This window comes from Triticum dicoccoides, chromosome 7A, assembly GCF_002162155.2.
Source record: "Triticum dicoccoides isolate Atlit2015 ecotype Zavitan chromosome 7A, WEW_v2.0, whole genome shotgun sequence".
NCBI classification, from domain to species: domain Eukaryota; kingdom Viridiplantae; phylum Streptophyta; class Magnoliopsida; order Poales; family Poaceae; genus Triticum; species Triticum dicoccoides.
The window spans coordinates 725156181-725167171 of record NC_041392.1 but is presented as its reverse complement, the minus strand read 5'-3'; positions in this window follow the sequence as shown (position 1 = coordinate 725167171).

The window sequence follows — 10991 nt, the reverse complement described above, 5'->3', positions numbered from 1 at the left end:
CTTCCTCCCCGCGCCCCAATGCCACCGCGCGCCCGCCCCAACGCTGTCGCCCGCCCCGACGCCGATGACGAAGCAGGCCCCCTGTTCATATTCAAAAGTTAGGATTTTTGGTGATATTATTGTAGAATATGATGATGATATTGTAGAATATGGAAATGTTTGTATATATGTTCATATGCAAAGAATTTTTTATTTTGTTCATAGAATTTTTGTTGTTTTTTTGTTCATAGAATTTTTATTGTAATTTTGTTCATAGGATTTTTTATTGTAATTTTGTTCATAGGATTTTTTTTGTTAGGTAATTTTGTTCATAGAATTTTTATTTTTTCATAGAATTTTTATTGTTTTTTCTGTTGTAATTTTGTTCATAAAGTTTTAGGATGAAAAAAATAAGACGAAGAAATATAAAGGGAGGGGGAGAGTTTCGTTTAGTTTTAGGATTATTTTAGTTTATGTTTAGTTTAGGAAGAAGGAAAAGAAAAAGATGAAGAAGAGGAGAAATAAATAAGAAGAGGAAAAAAGGAAAAAAAAAGAGGAGAGGAAGAAAGGAATAGAGGAGGAAGAAGAAAAAATAGAAAATATTCTATTTTTTCTTCTTCTCCTCTATTCCTTCCTTCTTCGCCTCTTTTTTTCTTCTTTTCTTCTTCTTCTTCATTTTCTTATTTTTTATCGGGTATGTCGTTGTCAATATAACCCCCTCTCGACCATGATAACTTATACCACGAGAGCACCCCCGGCCCTCTCGCTCGACTAAAACTCTCGAGGACATCCAAACCCTAGAAAAAAACGATGTCGGTCTCCTACCCCCTCCTGCCGCGCCCCTATCCGACAAACTCTCTCGAGGCCACCGAAATTTACCAAGTTAAAAGAGCGTTGTCGTCGAGGCCACCCCAAACCCTTGAAGCGTTGTCGAGGCCTTGAAGCGTTGTCGAGGCCACCCCAAACCCTAGAGAAGCGTCGATGCCAGGCCACTAATATGATTCCTTATCGTGCTCCTGGCTAGTTCTATGTTTGCCACTAATATATCCATCTGTCATGTTTGAATAATAATTGCCATGTTGTAAATATTTGCAGAAACTATGGATTCACACCCTCGAGACGAAGAAAAAGAAGCGGTGTTGGGGGAGATAATCGCACACGGAAGTGACGCTGTCTTGTCGTTTCTCAACGACACATGCACCGATGGTCTGGAAAGACAGCTGGATGAAGAAGCAGGCTACGACGATGATCAAACAATGGAGGAGGAAGGACACCGTGATGACAGCTCCGGTGACCGAATGGATGGGGAAGGACACCGTGATGACGGCTCCGGTGACCGAATGGAGGGGGAAGGACACCGTGATGACGGCTCTAGTGACCGAACGGAGTCCGGCCAGGTATATATATTAATTAATTAAGCATGTGCTGACTATATAGCTAATTGATGTGCATTAATTGTTTTTGGTATGTACACATATTAACTCTCTTTGTTTTCTTCTTTTCTAGCCCTCTGGATCGAGCAGCACTTCAGTAACGAGACGAGGCCCGAAGAGAAAGTTGCGCATGGATGAAAGGTACACGATCATCGAAATTGATCGTGCTGGCCAACCGATTGAACCCCTCCGGACCAAGCAAAAATTTAAAGCTCAGTGCGGGGTTCTAGTGAGGGACATGATCCTGATCAGCATCGAGCAATGGTTGAAGCCTAAGGACAAAGACTCTCAGGTGTCTTATGTCAGTGATAGGCAGAAAGCTGATCTTTGGACCGCGCTGCAGGAAAATTTCACCTTCCCGCCAGAGGGAGGATCCGGAGAATCCTGTTAAAAAGCCAATGATCAAGTCTTATGCTCTTAAGAAGATGGCTGAGCTATTCAGGAGGTGGAGGAATGAGCTGAAATCATCGTTTGTCGACCAAGACAAGACTCCTGAATTCATCGGCCGATTTGAGAAGATCAAAGATCAGTGGCCCAAATTTGTCACCAAAAAGAAATCTGAGAGAGCAGCGAAGATGTTAGTGACAAACAAGAAAAATGCTGCAAAGAAGAAGCATCACCATCGCATGGGGTCAGGTGGCTACCTGAAAGCCCGGCCGTTGTGGGACAAGGCTGAGAATGACCTCATTGATAAAGGGATCAAACCAGAGACGCGACGCTGGCCAGACCGTTGCAGGACCTGGTTCTTCGGGGTTGGGGGAAAATTGGACCCTGTAACAGGGAAGTGCGTTTGGACCGACGAGCAGCTGAACACACCCATCGTGAAGCTTCAGGACTATATCAAAAAGGCGCAGCAAGGGACGTTCGTTCCGGACAGAGAGAACGACTAGCTCACAGAGGCCCTCGGGAATCCTGAGCACCCCGGATGGACACGAGGCACGCCAGGCTCCCTTTCGTGGACGGCTAGATTTCCTGACGCAAGAGGGTACAAATGCTGGGAGAGGAAGAAGAAAAAGGAGTTGACCCAACTACAGGCGCTGCACACAAGGGTACAAGCACTAGAGGAACGAGAGGCAGTTCACAGCACGCGACCTGCCGAACCTACACCTGAAGCTACCCCGCCATCTAAGCGGAGAAGCAGCGTGGCTTCCACGGAGCTGCTTCAGGAGTGTGTCTTCATGGCTCCTGCTAGCTACCCCGTAGATGCTATCACGGAGTCTCAGCATTGCCACCTTATGACGCAGTGGATGGAATTGAAAGTCAAGGCGACTGTTGGCTCTGTTGCACCTCCTGAACCTGGCGCAACTTTTCACTGCCGGTCGATTCCATAAGGATATGCTAGGGTGATGGTGGATGAAAAATCATAGAAGGATTTGAGGACCTCCAGCTTGACCACCCTACGGGTGAAGGGGAGACTCGGCTGGGTTCTTGTATGAAAACTCCATGCCTATGGCGGAAGGAGCTCATCAACCTTCCGAACTGGATGCCTCCGCCTTCTCCTCCTCCTCCGGCGAGTCAGGGCACTCCGCCTCCTCCACCGCCTCCTCCTCCGGCGAGTTACGATCAGGGCACTCAGCCTCCTTCTCCGGCACGTGGCGGCACTCCGCCTCCTTCTCCGCCTGCACCGGCGCGCCCGAGCAGCCACCAGCCTCCTCCTTCTCCGCCTCGCCAGAAAGGGCGGAAGAGACCCGCCGCCGCCCCGGATGCTCCGGCGCGTCGTAGTCCTTCTCCTCTGCCTCGTAAGCAATCACGAAAGAAGACAGCCACAGCCGCTCCATCTGCTCCGGCGTCTAGCAGTATAGCCAGAGGTGGGAGGCAGTACAGCCAGTGTGTGCGTGTGTGTAGCACGGGCGTGTCCGTGCGAGTGTGCGCGGTGTGCGCGGGTGTGACCGCAGGCCGTTGGCGAGCCGCGCGGGGTGATCGCATGTGTTCTGTTGGAGTCATGTCGTGGCCCGTACGCGGAGAGCGCGTCGTGGGCGCGAGCATGGCGGGCAGATCGCGGGCGCGAGGGGGGAGGGAGCGTGGGTGCGTGCCCGGTCGCTGGCTCCGGGTATAAAGCCGCGACAGTGATCGTTGTAACGGTGCGGTGGTGACGAGTACGAGCTCGTGGGTGTTGGTGTTCGTGCATCCGGAAAATCCACCATGTCCCCGACTCGTTCTTCTTCCTCTGATCTTCTTCTTCCTCGGTGAGAGCTACGGCAGCAAAGAGAGCTAGGAGGAGTGAGGCGAGGAGTTGGCGGTTCCAACAGTTGGTATCAGAGCCATGTTCAGCTCAGGGCGCTCCGGCGGTGTCAATCGTCCCGTACGCCGGCGGAGCGGGCGAGTCGAAGCCGCAGGCGGTGCCACTGCTCACCGGCGACAACTACACGGCATGGTCGATCAAGGTGGAGGCGAACCTTGATGCGGCCGGGCTGTGGGAGGTGGTGGTGGTGCCGGAGGACGCGGCGGCCGCCCTCATCGCGAAGAAGGACAAGCACGCGCGCGCCTACTTGCTCGGTGCGCTCGCAGAGGACCTGCTGCTGCAGGTGGCGGCGAAGAAGACTGCCGCGGAGGTGTGGGCTGCTCTGAAGGCACGATTCGTTGGCGCGGACCGCGTGCTGGCGGCGCGGCTGGGCACCTTGCGCGGGGAGTTCGAGCTCCTGCGCATGGCGAGCGGCGACACGTTGGACGAGTTTGCTGGCAAGCTCGGTGGCATGGCGGCTCGCAATGCGGCGCTCGGTTCAACGCTGGAGGATGCCGCGTTGGTGAAGAAGCTGCTCGACTCCGTGCCGGACCGCTTGTACGCGGCGGTGGCCGGGATCGAGCAGTTTTGCGACGTTTCGACGATGCCGTTCGAGCAAGCACTCGGGCGGCTGAAGGCGTTCGACGAACGGCTCCGACGGCGTGGGCAGACAGACGGCGAGCGAGCGGACGGTGCTCTCATGTTCACGGTGGCACAGTGGCGAGCCGCGCAGGGTGATCATGTGTGTTCTGTTGGAGTCATGCCGTGGCCCGTAAGCGGAGAGCGCGTCGTGGGCGCGAGCATGGCGGGAAGATCGCGGGCGCGAGGGTGGAGGGAGCGTGGGTGCGTGCCCGGTCGCTGGCTCCGGGTATAAAGCCGCGACGGTGATCGTTGTAAGAGTGCGGTGGTGACGAGTACGAGCTCGTGGGTGTTGGCGTTCGTGCGCCGGGAAAATCCACCGTGTCCCTGACTCGTTCTTCTTCCTTTGATCTTCTTCTTCCTCGGTGAGAGCTATGGCGACAGAGAGAGCTAGGAGGAGTGAGGCGAGGAGTTGGCGGTTCCAACAGTTGGTATCAGAGCCACGTTCAGCTCAGGGCGCGCCGGCAATGTCAATCGTCCCGTACGCCGGCGGAGCGGGCGGGTCGATGCCGCAGCCGGTGCCACTGCTCACCGGCGACAACTACACGGCGTGGTCGATCAAGGTGGAGGCGAACCTTGATGCGGCCGGGCTGTGGGAGGCGGTGGTGGTGCCGGAGGACGCGGCGGCCGCCCTCATCCCAAAGAAGGACAAGCCCGCGCGCCTACTTGCTCGGTGCGCTCGCAGAGGACCTGCTGCTGCAGGTGGCGGCGTAGAAGACTGCCGCGGAGGTGTGGGCTGCTCTGAAGGCACGATTCGTTGGTGCGGACCGCGTGCGGGTGGCGCGGCTGGGCACCTTGCGCGGGGAGTTCGAGCTCCTGCGCATGGCGAGCGGCGACACGCTGGACGAGTTCACCGGCAAGCTCGGTGGCATGGCGGCTCGCTACGTGGCGCTCGGTTCGACGCTGGAGGACGCCGCGTTGGTGAAGAAGCTGCTCGACTCCGTGTCGGACCGCTTGTACGCGGCGGTGGCCGGGATCGAGCAGTTTTGCGACGTTTCGACGATGCCGTTCGAGGAAGCACTCGGGCGGCTGAAGGCGTTCGACGAACGGCTTCGACGGCGTGGACAGGCAGACGGCGAATGAGCGGACGGTGCCCTCATGTTCACGGTGGCACAGTGGCGAGCGCGGGAGCGACAGCGCGGCGGAGCTCGGGACGACGATGACGGGGCGCGCAGCGAGGCGTTGGGCTTGGGCGGGAACCGGCGCGGCCGCTGCTACAAGTGCGGTGAACGTGGGCATTTTAAGCACAAGTGCCCGCAGTGGAAGAAGGCACCGGCGGCGGAGCAGGCCTTGCTGGTGGATGACGGCAACATCGAGGACGCCGGGCTGCTCTGAGCCGCGGCTCAGGGCGCGAATGTTAGGGCAAATAAGCCGCGGCGATGCACCGGACACGACCAACGCGTGTATGGGCGCGGGCTAGCCGGGTCGGGCACGCCGGGTCCGCGGCGAGTAGCGCGTGTGTGCGTGTGTGTGTATCACGGGCGTGTCCGTGCGAGTGTGCACAGTGTACGCGGGTGTGACAGCAGGCCGTTGGCGAGCCGCGCGGGGTGATCATGTGTGTTCTGTTGGAGTCATGCCGTGGCCCGGACACGAAGAGCGCGTCGTGGGCGCGAGCATGGCGGGCAGATCGCGGGCGCGAGGGGGAGGGAGCGTGGGTGCGTGCCCGGTCGCTGGCTCCGGGTATAAAGCGCGACGGTGATCGTTGTAACAGTGCGGTGGTGACGAGTACGAGCTCGTGGGTGTTGGCGTTCGTGCGCCGGGAAAATCCACCGTGTCCCCGACTCGTTCTTCTTCCTTTGATCTTCTTCTTCCTCGGTGAGAGCTACGGCGACAGAGAGAGCTACGAGGAGTGAGGCGAGGAGTTGGCGGTTCCAACAGTTGGTATTAGAGCCATGTTCAGCTCAGGGCGCGCCGGCGATGTCAATCGTCCCGTACGCCGGCGGAGCGGGCGGGTCGATGCCGCAGGCGGTGCCACTGCTCACCGGCGACAACTACACGGCGTGGTCGATCAAGGTGGAGGCGAACCTTGATGCGGCCGGGCTGTGGGAGGCGGTGGTGGTGCCGAAGGACGCGGCGGCCGCCCTCATCGCGAAGAAGGACAAGCCCGCGCGCGCCTACTTGCTCGGAACGCTCGCAGAGGACCTGCTGCAGGTGGCGGCGAAGAAGACTGCCGCGGAGGTGTGGGCTGCTCTGAGGGCACGATTCGTTGGCACGGACCGCGTGCGGGCAGCGCGGCTGGGCACCTTGCGCGGGGAGTTCGAGCTCCTGCGCATGGCGAGCGGCGACACGCTGGACGAGTTCACCGGCAAGCTCGGTGGCATGGCGGCTCGCTACGCGGTGCTCGGTTCGACGCTGGAGGACGCCGCGTTGGTGAAGAAGCTGCTCGACTCCGTGCCGGACCGCTTGTACGCGGCGGTGGCCGGGATCGAGCAGTTTTGCGACGTTTCGACGATGCCGGTCCAGGAAGCACTCGGGCGGCTGAAGGCGTTCGACGAACGGCTCCGATGGCGTGGACAGGCAGACGGCAAGCGAGCGGACGGCACTCTCATGTTCACGGCGGCACAGTGGCGGGCGCGGGAGCGACAGCGCGGTGGAGCTCGGGACGACGACGACGGGGCGCGCAGCGAGGGGTCGGGCTTCAGCGGGAACCAGCGCGGCCGCTGCTACAAGTGCGTTGAACGTGGGCATTTCAAGCGCGAGTGCCCGTAGTGGAAGAAGGCGCCGGCGGCGGAGCGGGCCTTGCTGGTGGACGACGGCGACGTCGAGGACGCCGGGCTGCTCTGAGCCGCGGCTCAGGGTGCGAATATTAGGGCAAATAAGCCGCAGCGATGCACCGGACACGACCAACGCGTGTATGGGTGCGGGCTGGCCGGGTCGGGCGCACCGGGTCCGCGGCGAGTAGCGCGTGTGTGCGTGTGTGTGTAGCACGGGCGTGTCCGTGCGAGTGTGCGCAGTGTGCGCGGGTGTGACCGCAGGCCGTTGGCGAGCCGCGCGGGGTGATCGCGTGTGTTCTGTTGGAGTCATGTCGTGGCCCGTACGCGGAGAGCGCGTTGTGGGCGCGAGCATGGCAGGCAGATCGCGAGTGCGAGGGGGGAGGGAGCGTGGGTGCGTGCCCGGTCGCTGGCTCCGGGTATAAAGCCGCGATGGTGATCGTTGTAACGGTGCGGTGGTGAAGAGTACGAGCTCGTGGGTGTTGGCGTTCGTGCGCCGGGAAAATCCACCGTGTCCCCGACTCGTTCTTCTTCCTCTGATCTTCTTCTTCCTCGGTGAGAGCTACGGCGACAGAGAGAGCTAGGAGGAGTGAGGCGAGGAGTTGGCGGTTCCAACAGTTGGTATCAGAGCCACATTCAGCTCAGGGTGCGCCGGCGATGTCAATCGTCCCGTACGCCGGCGGAGCGGGCAGGTCGATGCCGCAGGCGGTGCCACTGCTCACCGGCGACAACTACACGGCGTGGTCGATCAAGGTGGAGGCGAACCTTGATGCGGCCGGGCTGTGGGAGGCGGTGGTGGTGCCGGAGGACGCGGCGGCCGCCCTCATCGCGAAGAAGGACAAGCCCGCGCGCGCCTACTTGCTCAGAACGCTCGCAGAGGACCTGCTGCAGGTGGCGGCGAAGAAGACTGCCGCGGAGGTGTGGGCTGCTCTGAAGGCACGATTCGTTGGCACGGACCGCGTGCGGGCGGCGCGGCTGGGCACCTTGCGCGGGGAGTTCGAGCTCCTGCGCATGGCGAGCGGCGACACGCTGGACGAGTTCACCGGCAAGCTCGGTGGCATGGCAGCTCGCTACGCGGTGCTCGGTTCGACGCTGGAGGACGCCGCATTGGTGAAGAAGCTGCTCGACTCCGTGCCGGACCGCTTGTACGCGGCGGTGGCCGGGATCGAGCAGTTTTGCGACGTTTCGACGATGCCGTTCGAGGAAGCACTCGGGCGGCTGAAGGCGTTCGACGAACGGCTCCGATGGCGTGGACAGGCAGACGGCGAGCAAGCGGACGGCGCTCTCATGTTCACGGCGGCACAGTGGCGGGCGCGGGAGCGACAGCGCGGCGGAGCTCGGGACGACGACGATGGGGCGCGCAGCGAGGCGTCGGGCTTCAGCGGGAACCAGCGCGGCCGCTGCTACAAGTCCGTTGAACGTGGGCATTTCAAGCGCGAGTGCCCGCAGTGGAAGAAGGCGCTGGCGGCGGAGCGGGCCTTGCTGGTGGACGACGGCGACGTCGAGGACGCCGGGCTGCTCTGAGCCGCGGCTCAGGGCGCGAATGTTAGGGCAAATAAGCCGCAGCGATGCACCGGACACGACCAACGCGTGTATGGACGCGGGCTGGCCGGGTCGGGCGCACCGGGTCCGCGGCGAGTAGCGCGTGTGTGCGTGTGTGTGTAGCACGGGCGTGTCCGTGCGAGTGTGCGCAGTGTGCGCGGGTGTGACCGCAGGCCGTTGGCGAGCCGCGCGGGGTGATCGCGTGTGTTCTGTTGGAGTCATGTCGTGGCCCGTACGCGGAGAGCGCGTTGTGGGCGCGAGCATGGCGGGCAGATCGCGAGTGCGAGGGGGGAGGGAGCGTGGGTGCGTGCCCGGTCGCTGGCTCCGGGTATAAAGCCGCGACGGTGATCGTTGTAACGGTGCGGTGGTGAAGAGTACGAGCTCGTGGGTGTTGGCGTTCGTGCGCCGGGAAAATCCACCGTGTCCCCGACTCGTTCTTCTTCCTCTGATCTTCTTCTTCCTCGGTGAGAGCTACGGCGACAGAGAGAGCTAGGAGGAGTGAGGTGAGGAGTTGGCGGTTCCAACACCCACAACACAAAATAATTATTCAGAACAATGATCTTTTAAAAGGACTATACACCCGGATTACATTCAGCTTGTAAAAGCTCTCTGAACTATGGTGGGACGTCTGCTAAACAGAAGAAAACACCTTATCTACTGGCCCAATCGGCAAGACAGTGAGCAAACTTGTTTTTGGTCCCTACGGACCCAATTAATCTGGTGGGATTTGAAGTGCTTCAAAGCCTCCTTGATGTCACAAGTAATAGAGAACAACCTGGATTTGTTAACCGTTTCAGGTTCAAGTGCCTGCACCAGCGACAGGCAGTACAACTCCACAATAATATCACCATTAGCATTGTTGTATTGTTGCCCGCAACACAAATTTTAATCATAGACCATAATATACAGCAAAAAATATTGGACAGTGACTCTAAATATCAGCTATAACATACATTTTGATACATGGACATTCGACCATATGTTGCCATTGTAACTAAAGCTCACATTGATAGCACTCCTAAGCCAGCAACATGGAAAACACCACTCTAGGTCGAGCACACTGCACAATCAGTACCATTGTGCAGAAATCAGTTTATCTAAGTAACCTGAATTTATAACAGTCAATACTCGGTGGTCGACTGCATAGATGAAAAGGCTGAATCTCTCCTCCACCCCCGGCCACCGCCGTGCCTTGCTGTCGCTGGTAATCTACTAACATAGAAAATTCAAATAGACAATTCCCACATCAGTAAATCCAATATCTCATCAATTTCCAAAACCGTACAAATCAATAATTTGCTAAAATGAACTGGCACTGAGACAATCAAAGCTAATTGATAATGCAGTGGTAGCAGAATTAATCAAATAGGCACCACCATTTGCAGTGGCATACCATAAGTTCCAACTTAGTAGTCTGGTTCTGTTCTGAATTCCTAAGGGGACTGAATAACCAAAGTGTTGTATTATTATTTAATTTTAGAGATGAAGGTTGCAGTCAACTGTCAGCTGATTCTGCACATCTAAAAGGCGAGACGTCAAATTCAGGCTGCTTGATCAAGCTGACGATAAGTTTAGAATTATTCATTTGAAAGATTTTCAGCAGTTTAAATGACCTTTCCTACAATTTGAAGCTTCCTATGATTGTGGTTATATCAAACATATTTGTCACAGGGTTGCATGTGACATCTTATTCTGCATTATTTGTTACATGTGTGCTCGCAGTTGCATCCTGCTTTCATTAGCAGGTTCTTCCTTTCTTCTCTTTGTCCATCTGTTCATGTGGCGTACTGTCTTGCCGATTGGGCCAGTAGATAAGGTATTTTCTTCTGTCTAGCAGACGTCCCACCTTAGTTCAGAGATCTATTTTTGAGAGGGGAGGCCTACTGGGAGTGTGCCTGAAACTGAAAACACTTTAAATATGGCCGGCCGTCAGATGCTGCATGTGAAGGCCCTCATTGTCTCCTCCTCCAGCTGCTACCCCAACCGGAGAGCCTCCTTTTCTTGATAGGGCCACCTTCCACCTCCAGTGTCGCTGGACTTCGACCCCGGCCTGAGCCCGCTGCTACCCGACGTCTAGAGCAAGGCAGAGCAGGTCGAGGTGGTCGTCAGTCAAAGTTGGAGCAGGGCCGATCGAAACAGAGGACGAAGCGTCCGTACGGAAGACGGAGGCAGCTGACGGAGGCTCGGGGTACAGCCGAGCGCCGCCGCCTTGCTCTGGCGTCGTCTTCCTCGCGGTGGGAGGGGGTCGCGGCGACCTGCCCGTCTCGTTTGCCCAAGGTCGAGGAGACCAATGGAAGGTGAGGCCGCATTGTTCGGGCGGTGCGAAGTGGATGAGTGGGAAGAAAGAGAGAGCTTGAGAGGCCACTAACCAGTGCCGCCATCGAGAGGAAAGGGGATCGGGGGAGAGGCGCGTCCGCTGCCACCAGGCACGGATCCGCTCCTGGTGGCTCGTTCGCCTAGGTCACG